This window comes from Patagioenas fasciata, chromosome 1 (genome assembly GCF_037038585.1).
Source record: "Patagioenas fasciata isolate bPatFas1 chromosome 1, bPatFas1.hap1, whole genome shotgun sequence".
In the NCBI taxonomy this organism is placed as follows: Eukaryota; Metazoa; Chordata; class Aves; order Columbiformes; family Columbidae; genus Patagioenas; species Patagioenas fasciata.
In genome coordinates this window covers 115,258,339-115,285,054 of record NC_092520.1, presented here as the reverse complement: position 1 = coordinate 115,285,054, position 26,716 = coordinate 115,258,339, and the positions used below count along the sequence as shown (strand labels likewise).

At 37.9% G+C, this 26,716-nt stretch overlaps 1 protein-coding gene and 1 long non-coding RNA gene across 4 annotated transcripts in view; one reads left to right on the top strand and one right to left on the bottom strand.

Annotated features, from left to right (window-relative positions):
* Window positions 1-14,064, bottom strand: part of NLGN4X (neuroligin 4 X-linked) — a 177,497-nt gene extending 163,433 nt beyond the window's left edge. For 2 of the 3 annotated variants that reach the window (XM_065856030.2, XM_065856022.2), the window contains exon 1: window positions 13,661-14,064. The gene's annotated coding sequence lies outside the window, so the exon portion shown is untranslated. The remainder of the gene's footprint in view (window positions 1-13,660) is intronic. The other variant, XM_065856035.2, reaches the window with a different exon arrangement.
* A 56-nt stretch (window positions 14,065-14,120) lies between these two features.
* LOC139828780 (uncharacterized) overlaps window positions 14,121-26,716 on the top strand; it is a 28,355-nt gene continuing 15,759 nt past the window's right edge. The window contains exon 1 of the long non-coding RNA XR_011740724.1: window positions 14,121-14,320. This is a non-coding gene — a long non-coding RNA (uncharacterized lncRNA). The remainder of the gene's footprint in view (window positions 14,321-26,716) is intronic.

Sequence of the window (26,716 nt, the reverse complement as noted above, 5' to 3'; positions counted from 1 at the left end):
TAGAGCAAGCTAAACAAACAAAATGACCCTTGAATTTCTCTTTATTCTTCCATTTTTGAGAAAAAGACAATATTCATAATCCTAACCTACATCTACATGATCCTAATTTTCATATCTCTAATTTTAAGTGATCTAATAACAATTTTTGATTCCTGAGTGTTGTTAGTGCATGTTTTGCCTTGAGTATGCTACCACGTCAGCCTTAGTAATCCCAAGGGTCTACAACTTGCACCTCTGTAAGCTTCCCCCGAAGCCTTAGTGTCAGTGTTTTCCAGTGCCTCCATAGCAGTATTTTTCTTTCTCCCTTGATATTCTAAAAGATTAGGTCTTGTGTTGTTATTCTCAGAATCTTGCAACTGTAAATCTCAACAGTTTTGTTACGGTAGGCACCTGTGGCAACAACTAGCCCTACAGTGCCCACCTTCCCATACTTGCTTTCCTTCCCTTTCTGTTTTGTTCTGGTTTGGTTTTTTGTGTTTGTTTGTTTGTTTCCTTTTTAGACTTTAGTTTATAATAGAGAAAACCTAAATATAGTGCACAGCAAAATAGATTATAGCCTTTTAAATACTTAGTAAATGCTGTCCAATAATAAATTCTAGTAACTAACACGCAACATCTGAACCTAAAAATTACTGCACTACAATTAGCACTAATAGCATCAAAACAAGGAATCCAAACAAGCAGTGGGAATTTTTACATGGTCTTGAGTGTACAGTATGATGGGAGAAGCACGGCAGAAAAACCCCCATCAACCTCATCATCTTCATTGTTTTCACCTGCTCGCCTGGGACTTCCTACTGGTGCCACTGCCATTCCTGGCCTGCCAATGGGGAGAGTCTGCCCTTTCCTTTCTTCTCTCCCATTTGGTTCCTATTTTTCTTGTATTTTCTGCTTGAAGTGATCTTCATCATTAGACCACACTAATAACACACTGTATGTAAGCCTGTCCCAACACCCTTTGTGTGACAATACTTATCAAAATCTAGAATGAGAATTCTTTCCTTTGTCTCTAGGTTGCTGGACAAAGAAAATGAAAAGAGCCAAAGTCACTTTACTACCTTCAAAATGGTTGTGGATAGACCAAAGTGACTCCTGGTGTGACTTTAGTTACAACCAGATCAGAAAACCCAGAAACATTTCCCAGTCTGAGTGCTGGAGCTATATCCTGATTCTGTATTTGGGCAAGGCTCATATTTTCACCTTCTCCTCTCCTTACCAAAATGACCACCTTGTGCATTTCTGAAGCAGGACTGAGTGGTGTTGCAGGTTTGGGGTTTTCTCAGTCTAGATACCTGAAAACCACTTCTTCTCCTACAGAATATAAGCCAAATCAAAACTAAACAAACAAGAAAAGAAAGAAAAGGAAAAAAAAAAAAAAAGGAAAAATAAAAAGAAAAGAAAAAGAGAAAAATAAAGAGTAAAGAGGGAAAAAGAAAAGAATAAAAAAAGAATAAATTATTTCTCTGTTCCTCCCCTCACAAAACAAAAAAACTTACCTTAGTCTCAAAGATATATGAAAGACTTTGGAAAGCACGTAATAGTGTAGACAAATCTAGATTAGTTATCTTTTTTCTAATCTATTACTTTTTTTTTACTCTTTTTTTTTTTTTTTTTTGGGGGGGAAGGGGGAAATATCCATGCTTTTGCAAATAAAGACAAAATATTTTCTACAAAAAATTGATTTCTTCAGCCAAACTTTTTATCAATCTTCTCTAGAAAACTGCTTGTGGGCTGAGATATCTCCTCACATAAAATTCAGTGCTTATTTATTCATAGAAAGTATGTACTATAAATGATCAATCCTGGTGCATGTCAGAGCAGAAAAAGAAGTTGGTATAAGGCAATAAAGTAAGGTGCAACAGATTTTTTTCCTCTTCCATTTCATTTTTAATCTTCCTGTACATGAAATTTCTACCTATCTAAACAGAAAATCTGAGCACATACTGAACGTTAACATGGATTTGGAATTCAAAACATTTCCACCTGACTTTAAATTCTGATAAGACAAAATCCTCCTGTTTAACAAGAATCATCTAAAGAGGATAAATAAATTTAAAAGATAATTTTATCTCTAAAAATCATTCGCTTAAGTACTAAGCCTATTTACACACAGTAAAATGTACTTCATGTTCAAGAATCTAATTTTCACCACCTCCTGTCATTCACCTCTATCCTCGTCTTAACAGAGTCACAGTGTCAAGGAGGTTAATGCAGTTACATGAATTTGTGATGGACCATTTCACTCACGTTCACTAGGGCAAACATAAGGGACTAGCTGGTAAACAATTTACTCCTTAGAGAACAAGTTCTTCTCAGCTGAGAAGAGACTCCTGCCAAATTAATACATTAAATGATGAGATGTTAGCTGCAAGAGGAGGAGAAAAATCCTGGAACCTGACTATCATTTTTCAAGCACTAAATCAATAGTTCTAGACACTCATATATTAGGCACAGCGCCACTGAAGACAATGCTATAAACCAATGCAAAAAACAGTGTTGCTGACATCTTAGTCATGCTTGTAATCTTTTAAATAAATCGTTCACAGCAAGTGAAGAAAAATGGCTCTTGAAAGTGTTGATGTAAACATGTCCATTCGCGTGTATTGGGGAAGCTTGTTTATGAAGGACTTGAAAGGAAAGCTAGTACTCTGTATATGCTGAGGAAAAAACTCATTTCTTCTGGGTGCTTTATATCTCACTGGTATTTTAAAACATGACATTTTGGGCTAGACAGAGGTACATCAATTCTATTTTATTTTAAAAAGTGATCAAATAAAAGGTTTGTAACTATGGAATTTAATTTAGATATAAGGCAATGCTACAGAGGCCCTGCGCAAACTCTTCAACTACTACATTATCATCTTTGAGTGATGTATATGAGTAGGATGAAGATACATTTTACTCTAATTTTCTTTTTTTCCCCCCCCATATACTAGTGACAGAACCGTCAAAACCCACAGAGTTGTTAAGCCTGTCCTTATATAATCCCAGGTAAATTTTTCTACATTCTGCATGTACTTCATTGCAAGATGAATTTCTCTCAGGAACTGCAGGTTAATAGCAAAATTTGTCATACTGGGAAAAAAACAAACAAACAAACAAACAAACAAACAACACCAAACACCACTCAAACCCCCCATGTATTTGAAACTAAACAGGAAAGATAACTTACTATAATTCTTTGGGAAAATGGGATAAAAAGAAACAAACAAACAATCAGTCCTAAACAAAATTATATTCACTGATGATACCACTGGATTTGGTTTCCTCAAAAAGCATTGGTGATATTTTAATAAATGTTTTATTTGGACAAAATATATTTTAAAAGATTATTCAGAAGAAAACAGATTCAATTTCAATCTAGATCTCTACAGAGTGCTGATGATACTAAGAAATCTATTTTTATTCTGATCCATATAGTGAACTTCTAATATATTGCACCCCTTCAGACTAAACCAAAGTCTCATGTCCAAAAGCACGACCTACACTTGTAAGTTTGCCTTGACTCATATCCCGTTATTATAAGCTCTCCAGAATCCAGGATTTTAATTGTTAGTCCTATTACTACTCTACTCTTTATATTCTAGTATGTCTACTCTCCCTGTGTGTCATCTCTGCATTCTTATCCTTTTCTCACATTCTCATATTGTTTCTTTAGTGAGCACCCTGTGTTTATTTGTTTTGAGACTCTACCCCAACTGCAACTGACTTCTTACCTCATCCCACTTGCTCTTCTGCATTTTTTTTTTTTTCTGTGAAAGTTAATCATGTTAACCTTCCTTTGAAGCTGGTAATCTGTCTGCCACTAATTGCCTATTTACAGTCTCTGACTGGGGTGTGTACCTTGGAGTGATGAGAAGTAAGCGAAGGAAAACACCACACCAAGTTAGGGATGGTGAATTAGAGAAAGGTGGTTGTGTCATATAAGCAGTATCCTCATCTTGCACAGAAGAAAAGCTAAGAACAGGAATATGTAGTCTCCTCATTTTAGACAAAATGTTGCTTAGCGCTTAGCTTTCAGGTGTTAAGAGGTGAAAGTGGTGTTACAAATGTTATCATTGCTGTTAAGAAACCCATTAATTTTCTTCCAAAATGGAACTGGACCATCTCTCTGATATCCGTATTGACAACCCTGGCTCAAGACAGTGCCTTCTCCAACTTCACCGGTTTCAGTTTCTCTTGAATAAATCAGCTGTAACTGGTTTCAGAAAACAGTGAAGTATCAAGCCTAACCAAACGGCCAACCTCGAGGGGCAAATAAAAACTAAAATCTACCACAGAGGATGTTTCTGTGAAGTGCTACGGTCCAGTGATCATTTACTCATACACAAAATGCAAGATTTATTTAGCTTTCCATTCATATCTAGCTAATAGCCAAAAGAATTCAACACACTACCAGTATTACAACTGCTCCCATCTCCTGTCCTTTCTCCAGCATTGCTAATCTAACTTTTATATTACTAATATAACTCCTATTGTCAACAAGAAATTCTTCACAAAATGGCACTCAAATTCAGCATAACAGAACTGCTAATGCAAATCACTCAAGAGATAATGGGGTTTTTGCTTCAGCTACTGAAGGCATCATCATCATATTGACCAGTATGACAACTTTAATAAGTTGGGAATGGAAGAAAGCACTTCACATGACCTTGGATGTTAAGACAAAAACTACAGGAAAAAACAGACAGACAAACAAACAAACAAACAAAAACCAAACTTGCAGGAAAAGCAGAAATCAATAAAATGAAAGTTTCTAACTATATGTTGTAATTTCTGAAGCCAAAATTCTTAGATAAGATAGATTTCTGCTGGAGGACTGTTCACTAGAAATCTTCTTTCCAAAGCAAACAGTGAAATGAAAATACAGACTGACAATTCCAAGGAGAAGCATTTATTTGCTACACTATAGTGCAAAGAACATGGGCCTGCTCTTACAGGGCTCTTTGCTTGTGCTTGCATGTCACTCAATGATCATAACAACTCAATGCAAGATAATGGTACATGCTAACTGCACCATTAACCCACTGCATTTCAGTAACATCTCACTTCTATGGCAAGCAGATCAGGGCAAGCAATTCAATGCAGCATGCCCTTCACAGTCCAATAGTATAAAATATCTCACTGGCCCTTCTAATTTGCTCTGTTCCTTAAATATAAGTGCCAGCTGCCTGCAATATCAAAGTCCTAAAGCACTGTATCTGAAACATTATCTATACGTAAAGATGACATCAAACCAATACAAATAGTAAGAGTTTATCTTCAAAAGCCGTAATTCAAACACTGTTCAGCTACAGGATCTTGAGAAAAAGACATAACAAATGCAAGATTAAACAAGGTAATGTATTTTCTTAATAACTGTTAACCTGTTCAGATTGAAGCAATAAGCCCTCCTATCCTGCACTATAACTTGTACACCTGAACTAAGACAAAATATTATCACAAGCATAAAACTAATATGCTAGCTCTTCCCTAAGAAGATCATCTCCAACTCCAGGATTAATATCCAGTTACGCCAATTGCTATTATTTAATCTGTCAAAACCAGTGGATCTGTATCATCTGTCCAATTCACCACCTGCATGTTGGAAACTACACACACTGAGCATTTCTAATCCAAGCAGCAGAAATACTACTGACTGTGTTAATATGAATTCACAGCCACAGGCACCACAGCTCATCTGTCCAGCTGTGCATAATTTGCAGAAAGTTCTACTTCCTCTCATGCTATTGTGTACTAAGAACTTATCGTTCGCTTTCATGTAGATGATGTAAAGTGCAGTAGGAAAACATTATAATAATTACATTAGTGATAGAGATGTATTTGTCTTGGGACACTTAAACCAACAAATCAGCAACTATTTAGTTGACTGAGAAGAAACACTCTGATTAAAGTTCTCCTGAAGTACTGCATTGAACCATCTACTCTAAAATTTGGATGAAAAGAACATTTCAAACAGCAATAACTCACTAGCTGCTTCCTCTTGTTGCTGGAATACTCTTCTTAACTTGCCTGAGACATCCCATGAAATCCAGATACAGTCCTATTACTTTACAGACTTCAGAGAGTTTTGGTAATGGCAGATGTGCTAAAGATTCACATGGGTTTCAGTTCTTCCATGATTCTTCTGGAACCCAGGAGAGAATTTTTGCCCTTTTTGACACAATAAAATAATATTGTCACAGTAAAATAATATTGAAACCTACGCTTCAGAAACAGTACAACTGAAAATACAGGGAGACAGCATAATGGAGCAGTATTACAAAGCTAGTATGGAGATAAGGTAAAAACTGTCTCTTCAGCACAGCCACAGCTAACAAGACGACTGCGTAAAAGATGTACAAACTAGACATGTGTACTCCATCAGTTTGGCTACCAACTTAAACCCAGCTTCTGTTGAAAAGCAAATCCAAGAAACTTCAGGAAGAAATCACCGATAGTAACAAGTCTGTGCAACCATTTGTCTCTATAAACGCAGTAACCGACAGATGAGTTGAGACAGTACATGCTCCTACAGCATCTAGGATACTTTTCTAGAACGTATTATCATCCATACCTATAACAAGGAAGAGATGGAGATGCATTACTCTTCAGAGTCTACTGGTTTCTTTTTTTATTTTTCAAAGATTTGAAAGCATTTTCATTAGCAGAGCTGAATGTGAAGTTGACAGAAAACTTTTAAGTTGCATGACATTTTCAATTATATGCAAATACTCCATATAATTCTGTCCCAATACCACTTACTTATAGGACCTGACCAAAAGCCTTTTGTAATTAACAGGAAACTTTGCACTAAATCCAACAAGACATGAACCCATGACACTAATCTGTCAATGGTCTGTTAATCTTGGTCCTGTTCCAAAAATCTGTTAATATTAATGGTCTATGCTGCTTTCAATAAGAAAATGAGTAAAAATTTACTGTGTGTTAGACAGCATATGGTTTATATCTTATATGTTCTCACATGAATAATATATAATTGAAAAAAACAGATCTGGACTCTTTCACAGCAGACCAGAAAAGGTAGAATCTTATCTCAAAACATAAGTATATTCCTTATATAAATTTCAGGTCATTTGCAACATGTTCTATATATGCCCAAATACTTAAGAGGTATTTCATAGATAAGTAATATAAAGTGGTCGAGTAAAGCAGTAAAAAGAAAGGAAAAAACAATTTATTTATTTTCAGAAAAAAAAAATCTAATGAATAATTATACTACTGATAAATTTTGAGTAATTCCCTGCCCTTTTTAATAACAGATCTCTGCACACTATGTGCGAACAACTTTATTTAACAGATGAAAAGCTAGTTAGCATATCTATTTTGCAAGCTTAAGATTTATGGAAATCTTAAAAATTAACTAATACCAGGACTACAAAAGTCATCATGAAATGAAGATATAGAAATAAACACGAAGAATCTGATTCCATCCCAAATTCTTTATTTCGAAATGAGGCTATCACTTTTGTCCCTGTTTTATTACATTTGGATGGAGAGAAAGTACAACTTTTATACAGCAGAAGTCAAAAGTATGACATATAAGGTAGCTTTTGTTCATTGGAATAGAACAAATAAGTGTTTGGAGCTGATTACTGCAGAGTCTCTTTCTGGAATTAAAAACACCAAACAGAAGAGTTATCGAAGCTCAGCTACTTACTTTCCACCTGCATTCCAAAGCACAAAAAAAAACCCAAACCTGTTACAGATAATACAACTAATTTATCTGAGCCCCCTCTGTAGTATTTCTGAACATTTTTTGGAAAGAACAGTCGCTGCCATTAAACCGGTTATTTTTTCACTTTTTCACAAGCTTGCTTGCCAACCCAGAGACATCTGGCAACAGTATCACAAGATTACCACATGATGGCACTGATCAACATGGTTGGTCAACCTGACTTGGAAAGACCATTGACTTGACAGCAACACTACAGCGCACAATCCCAAAAGCTTGAAAACCTGTTCCTTCCAGGTCTGTACTGGGCCTGTAACCAACCTAGACACTACAGCAATAAGCATTTTCAAAATCATAAAGCATTAGACCACTTCAAGCAGCATTTCGGGACACAAATGCCTGTTCCCGACTGTCCTCTTCCATTTCTGTCTGTACTAGACCTCTCCTAAATGACAGTGATTACCACCACTTGGAGAGCAAAGGAAAGGTCTTACCTCAGGGCTTATTTGCACTGAGAAGCAGTAGACTATATATTTTTGCCTACTGAAATCAATAGCTGCAAATCTGAAAGGTACTGTTAGATGGAAGTTTGCTACCATCAAAACATGTCACAACTATTTCATCTGTCATCTATTATGGTGAAATATCGAACTGGCTTAGTCTCAATGATTTGTGCAACTACATTTCAATATTATTTATTTATTATGAAATAAATTCATATACAATAAAATGAGCTAATCCATTCTATATAAGAAATCCTATCAGCCACTGCAGAATTAGCTATAATTGACTGCTGGCTAAACTAGGAAGAAAACCAAACATTTTATTCTACAAATCTCTTATATAGTTCCATTGTTACATCTAATAAAGGAAACCTTCTTTAGTATAATTCTATCTCAATCTGTGCAATATTTAAAAGTAGTCTCTCTATAAGCAATGAAGAAGAATTCTTTTAAAGGGAAATCTTTGAAAAACAGTAAATTATGACAGCTATGTATTCCTCTAGTTTTCACGGTGAACTGAATCTGTCCACTGTGATACTGTCTCAAATATTTGTTCTCGTAAGAGTCCCATTCATTTTCAAAGCTTACTTCTCTTGAAAGTCTCAGCCTCCCCATGAAGCTGCAAATCTCAGTGAGCACATAAATAACAGCAGAAAGACAAGCATGGAAAATTCTAACCCTCTACTGAAGCTAGTCAGTGGCACTCTTTTACTGAAATACGTCCTACAACACTAAGTGGTGTGTGGGCTCGGCACAGAAGACAACCGAAAGAAAGAATCATACATTGTGACATCAGTGATTACAATTTATTTTTAGATTATTACAGCACAAATCTGAGCATTCCTAGCTGGGGATCATTCCAGCATGTGGTCATGCATTCAGTTTGAATTAGCTGTGCCACTGGTAAAGCCCCGCCGGAGATCTCACAGGAAAAGCTTGCGTTCTGTGAGGGCTGCTTCTATTCAGATACTCATACGAGCTGTGCATGCAAACCATGAAGTTACTCCATTTCATATACAGCTTATTTTTAATGTCAGAATTCAGAAAACAATCCTCATTAGTTTACATCGGTTAAAGAGAGATGAGCTTGCACATAACATCTGCAGAACGATTTCCTACCTTTTTGATTTAACCACTGCAAACTGTCCAAACTGTCTGTAAACCGTATTTTTCCATTTTCTCTTCTATACTCTTAAAACCATCTTCGGGTCGTGAAAAGTTGATTAGCATTGTGATCTATCTCATTGCAAATAATTTTTCAACAGTATTATCGATATAACTTGTTTTTCCTTCACTAGATATCAAGGTAATTTTTTTTTTGTTTGGTAGTTGGAGGTTTTTTATCAGTGCTTTCTTCTTTTTTTTTTTCCAAATCCAATCTGGGGACTACTAAAACAAACACAATGAGAATAAGAGAACTATTAAAAGGTGACAGAGTTGAGTACATAACCCTGTGAGGTGTGAGGATCGAAATGGCTCACAGCATAAATGCTTTACAAACATTGCTTGAGAGCACCTGACTTGAACTGTTGACAGAGGATGGCTGCAGTTGGACCTGAGAGTCTTATATTGATTTTTGCAGCTCACGCTTATGTTTTGGTTTTATTAGATTTCTTTTTTAAAAAAGAAGACTCACAGCCTTATAATTCAGTGCACATTACTAACCAATCTTACTCATGCAGAAGAGATCCTGAATCTCGATGACAAGTCTTCAAGTGACAGAATGACTAAATTATATGCTGGTTATAGTATGATGTTTATTCCTGTCCTACCCAGGTGGAGCTGTTCTTGACACTATGTGATTCAGCCATCAAATAGCAGCATGAGTGTTTGAAAGGCCAAGAGGAGACTCTATTGAGAACCTGTCAAAAACAAATGTGCAAACCTCTAAGCAACAGTCAGTAAATATTCCTTGAATCACACTTTTGATTAAAAAAAAAAAAAAAGCCAAACAATTCCTTGTTTCTATCTGGTATCTTTAATACAAAGCTTCAGTTAAACAGCTTTTCTTTCTGCCTCTTGCCTTCATTTCTACATGACAGCTCTTCAGCTGATGGCTGCTTATTAAGACTGACATTTTTATCAAATGTAAAATTTGTCAGGTGAATGATTTACCCAAGAACATGGGATCAGCTAAAAAGATAAAAGTCTTCGTAAGAATAAATAAAAAAAAATAAATACAGGATAGCACAGTGTCTCCAGTAAACCTCCTGTTTTTTTCACTTGTCCTAATTTAATCGAGCTGGCCTGTTTCATTCATGCTACAAGGCTTGATTTTGTTTCCTTGAATTGTGATGTCTTTAAAAGACATGACACTTCATCACTGACCACTGCACTTTGCTGATCAAGAAGAAACATCAGAAATTTTTGAATTTGCAGTCTACATATTTGTGATACAGCACAGCATTTTAAAACAAAACTGGGCAAGTAAATACTCCTTACAGAAATGCAGAAGGAGGAAAATGTATTTTCTTGTCTATACAAATGTTTTCCAGTAGAGACCAAACCTAAGGGCCATTAAATTCAATGAAAAAAAAAAAAAAAAAATTAGCTTCTCTTCACAAACAAGGTGTTTTGGATGCCAAGTTGAATTTTTGTTTTAATACCTGGTAGAACTTAATAGGTTGTCTTTGCACACAGCATACCAACAATGCTTGCGTCTATATGATACACAGATGTATGAACAGAGGCAGAGAACAACAGCTGTGTTTAAACACAAAGGAGTAATAATTTCAAGATGATAAAACTGAGTAAGTCAAAATTAAATTTAATCTTATATTATTCTTAGAGAACTGCATGCCATCATAGATCTTGCTGGTTTGAACTAGAAACTGCATAGTATGTTTTCATGTTCTCAGTCTTTAATGATTTACTGGAATATGCTTCATAAGACAATGGGCACAACCTACTCACTAGTATAAGCAAAAAATATTTGCAATGTCCTGCCTTAATGCACATCTATATAGATGCTACCTATATAGAAGCTTACATAGGTGATATTTACAGATCTAAGATCAAATGCATTTTTGTAAGTAAAATGAAAATAAAATGCAGGGTTCATTTGACATATAAAATCAGCTCACTTTTACAAAGCCAAGTTGTGTTCTTATCCAGGAATTAAAATTAGTGGAAATAATTGCTTCTTAGAGTGCCAGAAACATTGCTTATTTCTTTAGAGGTAACAGAAGATTTATACATCTAATAATTAATAAACTTAATTTGTGCCCCATAGGAGGTGGACTGTTGCCCTTCCATTTATGAGATATGTAAATTAGCAATTATATTTTTGTTTTCGGAGGAGAAAAAGATCAGTGATTTCCATTTTGGTGTAACTGCTTGTAAATTCACCCAACTAAGCTTTGCTTACTGATCACCTGCTTCTAAACATATACACGTATGCCCTTAACATTATTAATAATGTAAAAACAAAAATCAGTCTAGAATTTTATAGGCATTTGCTTTCAACAATGATCAAATATGCCTAATGAGCTGGTTTGGGGTTTTTGGTTGGTTGGTCGGTTGGGTTTTTTTGTGATGGTGGTTTGTTTTTAAATACAAAACACCCAAACTTACATGTGTATTGCTGCCATCCTTATGACAAGCAGTACCTCCACAGAGCCTACAGATTGAAAAAGCTGAACACAGGCACCTTGTGCCACAGTTTAAATACCCATCATCCGCCTCTGCTCAGGCCATGACCGAGGCTATTGCTGTCCAGACTGGTGCACTCCACCACCCAGCCACGCACCGAGGCGCTCCTTCGCATCCCAGCCTACCTTTGACGGGAGTTTTGCGCCCCTACCTCCGATCCCGCACCTCTTCCCACCTCCCCGCTCCCATCCCCAATCCGGATTAAAAACATAAACATTTTAAAACCCCGCTGCTGGCTCTCGGGGCTCTCGCAGCGCGGCCACCGCGGCCGCGCTTCGCGTCGGCGGGTTCCGCACGATCACCGGGCGCCGGCGGGCGCGGGACGGCCCCGCGGCGGGGCGCTCGGCGCTGCGGCGCGGCTGGAAGGACCCGCACCGCCACCTGGCGGCCGCGCCCCGACACTGCCGCGCCCGCGTCCCCCGCAAACTTCGCTCCCCCCCGCCCCGCAGAGCACCCAAACCGGTCAAGTTTCCCGGCCGCGCCACCATCTATTCTTAGCCCCGCACAAGGTACGACGGCGGGACACCCACCCCCGCGCCCCCGCACCCCACCGCAGCGCCTGCGCGGGGGCGCGCCCTGCCTGCCCCGACCCTGAGCGCCCGCGGAAATGTGTGTGGGGTGGGCGGGTTGAACGGCGGCTGCCGGCGTCCCCGCTCCCCCCCTCCCCGCCGCTGTCTGACGGCCGTCCATCAAAACCGCTGCAGCGGGGCCGCCCCCGCTCCCCGGGGCGGTGGGGGGCTGGCAAAGGCCTTTCCCCCGGGGAAGGGGCAAAACCGCGGCGGCCGCGGTGGCTCTTCACGCCGCCAGCCCCCGCCTCGCCCGCCCCCGCCCCAGCTTTGCAGAGAAGCCGATTTACTGTCGAGCTGGGGGTGGGGGGAAGTGATGGTGGTGTGTGCCTTTTTTTTTTCTTTCTCTTCTTCCCACACCCCCAGCTACCGCTCCGCGCACGATGACTCTCCCCAGTGCCAGTCCCTGCTCTATCACGTGCAGAAACCACTGCCCATCACAAAAGCGGGCATTTTACCCGAGCCCAGGAAAGGAAAGAAAGCAAGACAGAAATAAGAAAAAAAAATAAAAGAGAAAAAAAAAATAAAAAGAAAAACCAGCCAAGGAACAGCTAAAGCCAAAGCGGGTGAACCGCTTAATCCAAGAAGAACCAAGATTTCCTCTGAACAGCCGCCTCCCTTGATCTCCCCTCCACCCCCGTCCCCTTTTGCTATTTTATGGTTGTGGTGGTGGCGAGGGAAGTGGTTAACCAAAAACCTACGTGTTGGTTTCGTGTTTCCCTGAAAACCACAGGCGCACACAGAGCATGAGGTACCTCTTCTGCCCCTCTCCGCGCTTGCAGGAAACTGTGGCTTCGCTCTTTCTCTCTCTGCCTGTACTGCAGATATTTTTCCCTCCTCTCCTCCACACTCTTCTGTTTATTTGGCTGTAAGGCAGAGCTACTTTGTAAACATCTCACATAGAACCCCAGAGCCTTTCCAAATAGCTGATTGCAGCAAAATGCCTCCAAACAAATTATGGTGCAAGAGGGATATAGGGGACGAGACCGAAGCGGATAAAAAAGAAATAAATTTGCATAAATATGCATATGTGACAATGAGATCGCGTATGATGGTGGAGACGGCAGAAAGAAAGTATCGCTTTATCATGATGGGAAAAGTAAAAGCACAGACGACTGCAGCAAACTGCTCGCCCTTTGCCAGAGTACCAACTGCAACACCTCTGTCTCTCTCCCCCACCCTCATGGAAAAACAACAAAAAAAAAAAAAAAAAGGGAGAGCAACAGAAAAAATGAACGGTCAAACGGCAAATCCAGTACTCCTACCTTAACACTGGAATAGCTGCAGAAGCATAGGGCTCTTTTTTACACAGCCGGATTCTTTCAGGAAATCCACTCGGGCTATCACGCAGCCGGGGTTATTCACACACGGTTCCTGCTCTCCTTTTGGGAATCCAACGCGATTCGCTTCTCCAAAGGAATGCAACGGCCACAAAAGAGGCGGGGGGGGGGGGAGAAATTAAAAATAACGACAAGAAAGACAACAACACTGGATTTGAAGGAAACTCGTGTTCTCGTTTGTCAGCGACCTACATTCAGGCAGAAAATTCATTGCAATCAGTGCGAGAGGGAGAGTTAGGTCTGCGAGTAGGAGCTGTGATTGCCTATGCAGAGAGACCGAGCCGGGGAGAGACTGATCTGCAAGGCAAGGCGAGCTGGGAGAGAGAGGGAGAGGGGGGGAAGAGAGCGGCGGGGGGGAGGCGGGGTGGGGGGGGAGAGGTCCAGGCTGTACCAGGCTCTCTCCTCTTGCTATTGGACCAAACTGAATGAAATTTCCAAAGCCGGCAGCCAATAGCTCTCCGCAGTCAGCCCCATCACTACAGAAACCGTATCTCCATCCCCAGCCTCCTGCGAGGAGCGTCGCATCTCCGCGCGAAGCGCAGCGGCGGTGGCAGAGCCCGGCCCGGGGCCTGTGGTGCTGAACAGGTGGGCATTGGCACACGGGGAAGCAAACGTGTGTGCGCGTGTCTGTGTGTGTGTCGGGGGTCATCGCACAACTGAGACTGTCGCTCTCCCTGCTCCCTACTCGTTTACAGCAAGTGCAGTTCTTTGTTAACCCTTTAGAGCTGCAGTTTCTACAGTACCAGCCTTTTGTTACCACATTCACCTGTACGCATTTACATAGAGCTAATGGTATAATTGGATACCAACCGCTGAAGCATTTTGCCTCTGTAAAAAATTTCTCCTATAAAAAATAGAAAAGTAGACATTTGCCAGATGTCCAACCATTTTAAACAGATTTTTTTTTTTTCATAAGCAGACCAGTTATTTAATATCCATATTTTAGTTAGCTAACCACTGTTGTGACGATCAAGTTTAAGGGCTGAAGACGGGACCCTGTGGTTATTGCTAAGTACTATGACACTGGGTCTATGGTTCACTTCCTGTGTATAATTTCAGATTGAGAGTGGTGTAGCAAATATGTGCTCAGGTCTCCAACGGGTATTGCTTCCCTCCACAGCACGTTCCTTTGATCAGTTTAATAACAGCACTTAATATTACCCAGAGTACTAGACCCTGAACTGGACTAGGTGAGTACTGGCCAGATTCTCTGAGAACAAAGCAGAGAACAAAACAAAGAGGTCTTGAAGATGTCTTCATAATTTGAAACAAAAATCATATTCATGCCTTGGTGAGACTTCCTGTCACAAGACTTAGATTAGACTTCCCAAGCTGAGTCTTTGACATTTTCAAATACTGAAAAATAAATAAATAAATATATAAACACAGAAGCTCTTCTTTTCTAGATGCCTTGTTTCTACCTTCATGTCAGATCCTCAGAAGAGATCCGATAGTGCTTTGTCTTCTCAAATCTGAGTTCTGGCTGTGATATCGGGCTTATCAACCACTTCTATGCTCTGCTGTTTCAAGTGGTAAAGGAATACATACTCTCTGATTTCAATATACTGTCTAGCAGACAACAGTAGGCCTGCTGTCTGTCTGTTCTTATAAAGTGGTTTTTTATGTGGTGAGAAGGACACTTCCTTTAGCATTTCTTATGAAGATATGCTTTGGTTTTGAATGCTATACATCTAAGCACAGGTGAAATTCACTGACTTTAAATGTTTGAAGCAATGCAATAGATAGATTAAACAGTTAACTTATTTGTCAGTGAAATCATTATTTTTATATTACTTAATTAAATGTTTCGCCTTCTTATTTTAAGTGACTTTAGCAGCAGGTGTTCATGCAAGTGAATTTTACTGCTTTTGTTATTTTAATAATGCACCCAGAATGTGCAACCAATCATATTGCTTGACTGAGAAACATTTTGACACATTTAGAAAAGATGTCATCTTGCACTGCCATCTGTCCCAAATTTTGCAGGGCAGTCTTTATTTTGATGAGTGTGTCATGCGTTTTACAAGATACATTTGTGGGACATTAAAGTATGCACTAGTTAATCTGAATCTGAATAATCTGAATAATGATCTCCCACCTGTTGTGATATCAGGAGGCAATTTATTTCAGGTTACTAATGGATCATGTCTAATGTTTACAACTATGACCTGAATATTCTCAAACACAGCAATAAAGTTGAACTTTTCACAGACTCTACATAAGTATATGATCAAGGGATTTAAGTAAAAGGCATTTGGTCAGAACAGTGAAATGTACTTTTCTCATCTTACAACTTTCAAAAAGCTAAATGTACAATTTGAAGCTATGACTTATTTGGGAGGGCATCTGCAGCAATCCACTGCATATTTATGACAGCAAGAAAGAGTCCAGGAGCAATCATTCAGAGAGAAGAATGCCACTTACTAAGTAACACCATTGCTTCTTACAAGGAGGCATTGTATTCTAGTATTAACCCAACTTGACTCTACTTGTAAACAGTGAAATCTAAAGAAATCACAGTACATGGCAGTCTGACTGAAGACAGGCCAAACTCTGCTGGGTTCCACCCCATGGAACCTTTTTTTGTGTCACTCAAACTGAGGCATGATTTGATCTCCCATGTCCGATCACTGTAAAATTTCCACAAGTTCATTTCTAATTCAGATATAGTGTATTGCATACTGATGCTCAAATTAATATCAAGAAAGTATAACTGTTTGAAAAAAATAAAATAAGAAGTACCTCTCAAATTTTGGTGGGGTTTTTTTTGGTTAGTTATTCATTCCAAACAATTCCTATTCAAAATACAAACTTGAAGCAGGACAAGAGAGGCTTTCTACAATTGCATAAACAGCAATTGACTCTTTGTCCCTCCCTGTTGTCTGCTTGGGCTTTTCCCTCAAATATTCATAAAGCAAATGGACTTCCATTACTTTTTAAGCAAGGGTGAGCCAGTATGGTCCTAATACACTTTGTGCTGTTGGAACCGGATGTTTCAGTAGCTTAATTGTGTTTACTAAATTTCAAGAAAGAAATTTTTTCCTATGTGTCTTATCTTCTTACAGTTTGCTGATAAAAATTAAAAAGGTTGATCTGTAACTGTTTTTACAGAAAATTACAAAGATTAACAAAAATACTAACCAGAAAACACACACATATTTTCAAATTCAAAATTTTTGATTTATAGTAAAATGAAGTGCTCACTGTACTGCTGTGTATGTTACATGCCACATAAAACAGAAATATACTGTAGAGTCCCACCTGTGTGGCCAGTATGATCATTTCAGAGTAGTGTATTGTAAGAACTAGTACTCATTAGAGCTTCCCAAAGATACAGTGTTTGTCATGATATGTGCCTACCTTTTTAATTACATCCTAATTGCATTCTCCTTAGCACTTTTTACTAAAAATTTAGTGTTGTTTTCACCTTCTGAAAAAGGTTCAAACCCAAAATATTGTAGACATAGATCATTGTACAGACAGATCACCCATTTAGGTCTTTTTTAGAGCACAATAATTTGTAGTTACATGACTTCTGAGATGCAATCTTAAAGTTCGTGGCAAGGGTACAGACTTTAATAGAACCAGTGTTTCAGTCTTGGAAGAATGGAAGCAGATGCTGGGCTCTAGACTTACCTGTGTAAATTCAAAGCTAAAAAATAACGTTATCATTATCTACAGAGATCTTCCATATCATTTAACTAAACTACTTCACCAGATGTTCTTTCTTTCTTTGCTTTACTTTGTTTGTTTGTGGTTATTTTCAATAAAGTCATCTAATTACTGTTGTACTAGAGTATGTTAGTTTTCCCTTAAAAAAAAAAAAAAAAAAAAAATTCACATGGTGAAAATTCTACATAATCTGTGTAAATTTTACCAGTATATAATTAATCTCGCTGTAAAAATATTGTTCCTGACTTGCGGTCTTACAAAATCAAACTTTACTTTGGCTTTGTATGTTAAAGTGTTTTTTAGTATTACCTTATTTTTTCAACTTACTTACTTTACAGATCATGATCAGCCACCCCTCTAGCTTTCTTATTATTGAGACAGATTGTTTTGTTAGTCTTTTACTACAAGGCAGTCTTTTCAGGCTATGATTCATCCTTGCAAGGCTTTTCTCAGCCTTCACCATTTATCAATATCCTTTTAAAACTGTAAACTCTGGAATAGGGTGTGGAATTGTTATTGGAGTCATATTAATACACTATTTTACTTTGAACTTTCCTTTTTATAGTATACAAGCATCACATTTCGTCTTGGCCTCCGTGTGAGCTGGAAACTCGTGCTCCTGGTTGCTAATCACAATTTCAACATTTTTTCCACAATTTACAAAAATGCATGCTCTTGTCTGTAAGTGTGACCTATGTTCCGAGTTTTAATACATATATCATGCTATAAAGAGACCAATTTACAATGCATAGAGGTTTTCTAGTATCTGTGGAAAACTATTTGGTTGTTAGTGTTATTTTTCACTACAGATAGCATTTGCAAATTTTTCCTGCACTTATTGGATGTGTTCATTGAAATCCTTACTAAGATCTTACATGCTTAACCTTTGCTGATTTTTTTTTCCAAAAGAAAAACAGGATAATAATAGAAAAAAGCTAATTCTTGTTGTGTGAAGACTCTCCTTCAGTTAGCAATGTGCTTGTCTAAACTGGGAACTGACTCCTGTTCCTGTACACACTCTCTTTGCGTTCGTGACCATCCAAAACGAGGTTTTTCATTTTATCTGAAACCATACCTAATTAAAGAGTCTAACTCCTAATCAATATCTGACAATACTACAACGGCAGCATTTCTGTAGTATGATGTATTTAATATTCAAAATATCACTAAGTCACAAATTAATAATTAGATTAATTTACCGGTTATTTTCATTTTGCATGTTTGGAAACATGCAAAAAGGATATACGGCATACTTCTTTGCAATACTTTTTGGACAGCTGAAAACTTGCTTTACCCATTGTGTTTGCCCAGAAACCACAGTGTCTAATCAACAAAGCAGAAGACCTAAGGGGATATTTATAGCTATAGTGACTGAAGACAATCCCTGTGCATACTCACAGTCTATGTCCCTGTTGCCATTTAGGTCTGCATCTTTGGAGGACAGACAGTTTTATCTTCTGTATTAGGCACTCTACAGGTACAGTGCAATCAGGCTCCTTGAGTGCTATGGTAGTTAATATGATTAATAGCATTAAAAAAACTCCTATCACAGACAAATAGACAAAACCATGTCTCCAATAATAAGCTGAATTATTCCCTGTGTTATATGATTAGCCCATTTTTAAGGATTCATATGGTTAGATTTTGATTCAGATTAATACTTTTGTAGGAATTCCATGTACGATTCACATAAATACTGTGAGTGCAATTTGCTCCACACACTTATAGAAATCTTGATTTGATCTTGACAAATGTTGTCTGTAACATTCATTGATAAGAAAGATTGGGCTAACCAGAATCTAGTTATCCACCTCTACTTCCATTCTCTTTTACATTAGAAACAGATGCAAAGTGCCTTGGAGTCAGACCTTACAAGCTCTGTGTAACCTTTTCATTTTAAAATGCTATGCAGATTGATAAGTTATTAATATTATAAAGAATTGTTGTAGCATAATTAAAGAATTACAGAAAAGCATATGCTTAACCCCATATAAGAAACTAAAACCAATTTACCAGTCTGTATGTGCACCTTAAACTTTAACTGCACTTGAATAGCACAGGAAGGAGAGCAGAAATATCATCAAATGAAAGCAAAGATAAATGAAATGCAGTCCCTAAATACCTAATGCTGATGTCACAGCTCGCATTCATTCACAAGTTAGCTCCCTTCAGCAATTTAGTTTTCATCTACAGTCACGGTGTTAAGGATCTGGATGTTCAAAACCAAACATAATAGCTTTGCAGGTTAACTCCTTTGACAACTGGTGGTCTGTAAGACACTGCTCACAGACCTGTGGACTTCAAAAGAATACTATAGCTGCAAGCTTCAAACAGTAAGTTAGTTTTCTGCAAAAATAATTCTTGGAAGTTGTTAGAAAATCTCCTGCTTTTGGACTACAAAGAGAGACAATTAGAAGATCAGAAGTGTTGGAATTATTTTCCTCTTTGCAAAATAATTACATAAAAGATGGTCTCAGTAGTAGGTAGTGATATGTATTTCTAAATGCCCTTCTCACTGGATTATATCATTCATGCTTTTCCTGGCCAAAATAATCCTGTTTCTTTTGCTACCCAAAGTACAGTTTCAACTTGAATGTAGAGAGTACTTTCCACCTAAACTAACCTCTGTTACACTGCAGTCTTTGCTACCCAAAGCACAATTTCAACTTGAATGTAGAGAGTACTTTCCACCTAAACTAACCTCTGTTACACTGCAGTCTTTTGAGAATATGTTTTTGAAAGTCCACAGACTGATTAAGATATTGAATCCAAGTCTCCTAACTTCTCTCACTAAATGTCTGAGCCAGAATAGCTATTGTACAGTGACCAGGCAATTTTGGAAGCATTAATGTCTCTGACAGTGACTTTCATAAGAAGATCTTGGTATGCATAGATTTTCTTTGAAAATGTCTATTGTATGAAGCCGCTTACTGGACCTGGATGTGAGATCCCCAAGCTATGAGAACACTGACAATTTTTACCTGTCAGCTGAGCTATCTATTCATCAGCATGTTGTTAGCCCATTCCAAATGCGGGGCAATTTCCTTCACATAGATTTCAAGTAATGTGTTTTTACTTTGTAATTAAAAGAGCTAAAGGTATTTATAGACAAGCACTAGTGAAACTAGCTTGAGCTTAACACAATATCTCTTCCAGAGATCATCATTCCCTGAAATTAAATCAGCAGAAGAAAGGTTTGCATATGCGTTAACCACTTAGTATAAGGCAACAGTCTAAAATAAATGAGCAGTGAACAGGAGTTTAAACTAACCTGTAAGAGAAAAGGAACATTAGTTCTGCCACACTGGCTGCAAGGATGGTCTTCAGCAGCAGAACAAGAGCAAAGAAATTGGGTTGGGGGAATGAACTCTCAAGCTGCGGCAATTGCAACTCTTTGCTAAATAAAAGAAAATTGGAGTGCTAACAGAGTACACAAGCTTTAGCCAATGCAAGGTAACTCGTTAAGCCACATGAATTTGACGGCATTTGTTTATATGCCCACAGTTAATGCTCTGGGATTCTGGATGGGTTTAGGAAGATTTAGGCAAAAGCTGTTCATGCTGAGTGAGTCTCGGAACACCACAAAGAAACTCCCAAATCTCAATAGGAAGTACCTTGTGAATTTAGGTACTTATAGTATGGGCAGTTACTTCTGAATAACAACTACACAGCAGTCTGACCTCCCCAGAAATACTGTTTCAGTTTATGAGCCATCTAAAAAAGAAATTATCCTAATTTCAGATATGAAAAGGCATGAGATCGGTTGGCTTAAGAAGAACAGTTTGAAAAAATAACTGACATAAATAAACAGATGAAAGCCATTGAATGGGTTAAATTTGTTGTGTCCAAGTCACTGCCAAGTCTTCGGCTAAGGACAAGAAGTTTATTGGCAATTTTCTGAAAGAGGAGGAATCCAATGATAAAATGTGAGCCATTTGTCTTCCTAGCCATTAAAGGAAATTCACTTTAAGGATGTTTCTGGAGTAGCTGCTGCTGCTGCTGTACCCATTATAATTTATCAGTGTGTCTGCTGGTAGTATTATCATCAGCAGGGGCTCAGGTGGACTTCCATTAGTGCTATCAGAGTCCTCATTGGCAAAATATTCCACTGACCTAGACAGGATCTATCAAAAGCTTTCAAAGCCTCATCTGCTGTGGATTTTTTTTCTGATAATTATTTTCAGCAAGTTTATAAGATAATTCCTCAGGATTAGTTATCTAGGGAAAAGCAGCGACTACAAACATATTTAATAAATAAAACTGTGTCAGTCATCATCATGTTCATTTATTTATAGGTCATATCCTTCTCAGCCTTCATCTACTTGTGTGACATTTAGAATGTGAAGTCTCTAGGAGAGATATTTTCTTAGCTGTCTCCACTGAGGTCCTGATTTTGATAGGGGTCTTTGGACACCATCACAGTACACGTTTAAAACTTATATGGCTATACATACAATAAATGTAACTAAATGCACTTATTTAACTGTACATTGCATTAGTATTACAACTCTACTGCTTACTTTGACTTAAAAGCTTTGTTAAATTCATGCCAAGTAATTAAAATTCAAGCTTGCGTAGTTTCTTTGTCTTACATGTGCACAGTTTCTGTGTCTTAAATGTCAACACGTGTGACAGACTGGGAAATGGTAGGAGGTGGATACATCTAAGAACAGATAATCTGAAAAAGCCTCCTAATTCTGTGTCAAACAGCAACACAGACAATGCGCTCTACAGGACTGTAAAAAAGATGCATTGTATTATCCTGCTAAAAAAGGTGACTGCACAAAAATGCTATCCCTGATGACAGGCTTAACTGGTCATCATCTGCCCTTCCTGACCTCATAATAAATAAAATTGTAATATTAATTGATATCTTATTTGCATTAACAATTATATTTATTGCAGTTTCATCTCATGGGGTTTAGTACAATCACACACACACACAAAAAAGCAGTGTCTACCCTGAAACCCTTATTGCATGCACTTAACATGGGAGGCAACAGTTGGGTACAGCAAGCAAAAGTGGAGTTGCATAATATTATAAAAACCACTTTTTAAAAGTGGTAAGCAACTATCACAAACACAACCTACAAATTTATTTTTAACAAAAGAGTGATTTATGACTCTCTCTTTTCCTTTCTCCCAACATATCATTGCCCCTTTCAGCACTTACTGTTTCCTCATATGGCTGTCAGTCATTCAGTGCAGCTGGCAGGGTGAGTGAAAACAATCCACAATGATCAAATGCAATTCTTGTCTTTCAGTACCCCTTGATCACTCTCGCTGGACTCACGAGAGAGCGAGGTGAAGGTGGTGGTTAAAAATAAATAAATAAATAAATAGATGAATAAATAAAACCAATCAAGTTGAAGCCCTGAAGTCACATGAAGTGAGGTGTGACTTAATAAAGTCAGAGAAAATTAAAAAGAACGTCTGCTCACTTGCAAGTTTGGTTTGGAGAAAACAAGTTTTCAAATAGCAGCCAATGCTTTTGAATAATACAAGCAGCTGCTTAGGTCTACTCAGAATGTGATATCTAAGTTTTCTGGCATACAAGATCTGATTATTCAGGAGGTTGTAACATACAGATGTTTGTCCTGCTGCTCTGTTAGGTGCTGCCATATCATAGCAAGGCCAACAGAATGAGTAGAATGTCTGCTGCTCAGTTTTCAGATAATAACTTTTTTCTGTTGAGACCAGCATTCACTATTATAAGTGGCAAATTTTATTATAACAACTGTTTACTTTTATACAATGGGCTGTGAATTAATGAGGCAAAAATCTCCCATTTATGGATCCCTTTGGACTTTGTTAGCTGTTGGAGTACTACATTCTTATTATAGACATGTTTTTAATATTTTGGAATCCAGTCTTTGCCCCTCACACATACATCTTGTGTCAGTCTGGCAATGTAAAGGAATTGAATGATATCTTTAGGCAGGAGTATCTTGATGCAAGCAAACATCGACTTTTTGCCAGCTCCAGACATTGTGATGGTATGTCAGAGGTGGAAGGGGCTTGAGCAGTGGGCATTGAGTGATTCTTTCTGTCAGAGAAGCTCCTGGGGCATTTCTATGTGTCAGTGCAGATGACATGAGCCTCAAGGCTGTGCTGGAGGCCAGCTGGATCCAGCTAGCGCCCAAATTCCAATTTGCATGTTGAAAATTGTGCATGGTATGGATGTGCCATGTGTGCCTACTTGTTGTCTCTACTGAGTGATTTCAGCCATAGGCAACTTTTCTGTTCAAAACATGGACAAGATAACCAAAGATGATAACAGATTTACTGGCTTGCCACAAGCTAACACATCTTCTTTTTTGGTTTTTTTTGTTGTTTTTTTTTTTTTTTTGTTTTGTTTTTTGTTTTTTGTTTAATGGTTTGTGCTTTCTGATCTCCCTAATCCCAGTTGAGAACTCAGATTTATAAACAGTGATATAAAAATAATCTTATTCAGAATCTGTGTAACATTTGTCAGTAAATGACTAACCTAATAACACACAGTAAGCAATAGATATAAATCAATTGACCTAAAAATATCTAGACTTCCAGGAAAAAGAAGTTATACTTCTGAGTATGGAAAAACAACAACAACAGCAAAACCAACCAACCAATCAAACAAACCCCACAAACACTATTGGTAGACCTTATGGTAAACATTTGGTGTTAGTTGGTAAACAAGTTCTAACCTATAGGAATCCTATGAATTATTTGCAAGTCTGAAGTATTGTAAAATACTTCATTTACCTTTCAATATTTAACATTTATTTTATCGAATTTTAGTCAAATATTTGTTAGAAAGTAGCCAATGGGAATTAATTAGCAAAGAATAAAGGATAATATAATATAAATTATGTTAACTAAAACGATGCAGGATTATATGTAAAGGTGTTATTTTGAGAAAAGTCTTGACACTGTCAAAGGTAGTGCCAAAGGAAAGTCATTGTAAATGAGACTGGGACTTCACCTAGCACTGAAAGCTGAAGAAACAAGGGCAATATTTTAAAGGGTTACTATTTTTTTCTTACATAGGCCACACATTGACACATCGAACTGAAAACCCACTACTATTTTCTATGATAATTGTATCTGTACTAAGTAATCAAGACTGAGATCATATTTACTTTGCATGGTTTGTGCCTAATGAAAAGACAATCTCTATCCTGAAAATTCTATGATCTAACAAGCTAGTGCAAAGGGTAGTGGGAAGGTTCCCATTGACTTTAGTATACATTAAATTGTTCCCTAAGTATGACTTGAATGTTTGATCATTTAACTGTGTGTGGTTTGGAGGGCCTACTAACATGGAGAGAGAAAGAGGGCTTTCTTCCTTCCAAGTCATGAATAATTATAGCACTTCAAATATTGTCACTCGTTCTTTTGTTGTGACTGTCAAAAAGTATAATAGTTCATTACACCAAAGAAAAAAAAAATGAGAGAAAATATAGAAATTAGTGTCTATAACACACTATCATTCATTCTGGATATTTTCCACCAGACATGTTTTCATACCTTTAGAAAAAAAATAAAATAAAATAAAATGAAATGAAATGAAATGAAATGAAATGAAATGAAATGAAATGAAATGAAATGAAATAAAATAAAATAAAATAAAATAAAATAAAATAAAATAAAAGTTTTATTACAGAAATCACCCACTTTATAATAATTAAAAGCAATAATGATCAACGAATATTCATGACAGGGATTCAGTGATACTGAAACTAAATATGTCCCCAGGCCCATAGGTCTTTGCTCTAGGATATTCACATAACCAGTCTAAAGTGATTCTATAATTATTACTCGTGAAAGCCAGTTTAGCCTTGTAGCTATCAACTATACTCTTTTGCTTTCTGAGAAGATTCCATAAGGTCATATTGGCAAAGAAAAACAAACAGTAGCATGGTCATATCCATTCAGTAGGTCTCATCTGTGGCTAATGATTTTCAAGAACTGAACACAAAAAATCATAAAGTACCATCTTTCACTGACTTGTGCTATAGAAACATCCTTTTTTGTTTTTAATCTTCCATTTCTTTAATTTCGGCCATTGGTATCTGCTAATTGGCCATCACTCATAAAACTGAGGAAATGATAGAATCATAGAATGTCCTGAGCTGGAAGGGACCCACAAGGATCATCAAGTCCAACTCCTGTTCCTGAAAAGGACAACCCCACAGTTCACACCATGTGTCTGAGGGTGTTGTCCAGTCTCTTCTTGAACACTGCCAGGCTTGGAGCCATTACTGCCTCCCTGGGGAGCCTGTTCCAGTGCTCCACTACCCTCTGGGGGAAGAACCTTTTCCTAGTGTCCAATCTAAACCTCTCCTGGCACATCTTCCTGCCATTCCCTCGGGTTCTGTCATTGGTCACTAAGGAGAATAATTTAGGCACCTACCCTTCCTCCTCCCCTTCTGAGGAAGCTGTAGACCATGATGAGGTCTCCTCTTAGTCTCCTCCAGCTTGAACAAACCAAGTGACTTTAGCCACTCCTCATACGGCTTCCTCTCCAAACTCTTCACCGTCTTTGTAGCCCTCTTCTGGACACTGTCCAGTAGCTTAATATATTTTTTATACTGTGGTGCCTAGAACTGCACATAGTGCTCCAGGTGAGGCTGCACCAGTGCAGAGCAGAGCGGGACAATCACCTCCCTCACCCGGCTGGCAATGCTGCACTTGATGTACCTCAGGACACAGCTGGCCCTCTTGGCTGCCAGGGCACTGTTGGCTCATGTTCAACTTGTCATTGACCAGAACCCCCATAGGGAAAGATTCATGTTTTTTACTAGTATGCAACATACATTTCCAATACTGCAGGTTTTCATTGCCAAAATACACCCATGGGAAATTTTGTGATGTCCTTCTCTAAATGGTCCTGGAGTTCATACTTAACAAAGAAACATATTTCATCATCTAATCCTAGTCTTGAAGCAAATACAAATGACCTCTTTAGATGAGTAGATATTGACAGTTTCGATCTATGTAGTACTCCTGACATTCCCAGATTAAAGCATTGTGCATGTCAGCAAAACACTAAGATAATATAAAATTCCAGTTATTCTGCCTGCTCATTATCAGAGAGTTTTACTATATTTCTTCATAAAAATAAAATGTTTCACTCTTAGTGTATGATCATCCAGCATCATATATGGTTATACAATTGTGTATGTGTAAAAATATTTACACTATATTAAAAATAAAATCCTTATTCAAGACTAAACCTAGTTCTATTACAATATCACAAGGAGCTTCCAGATCAAAAATGAGTTCCTTAACACACTAGGTTAAGAACAAGCAGATTCTGCCCATAAA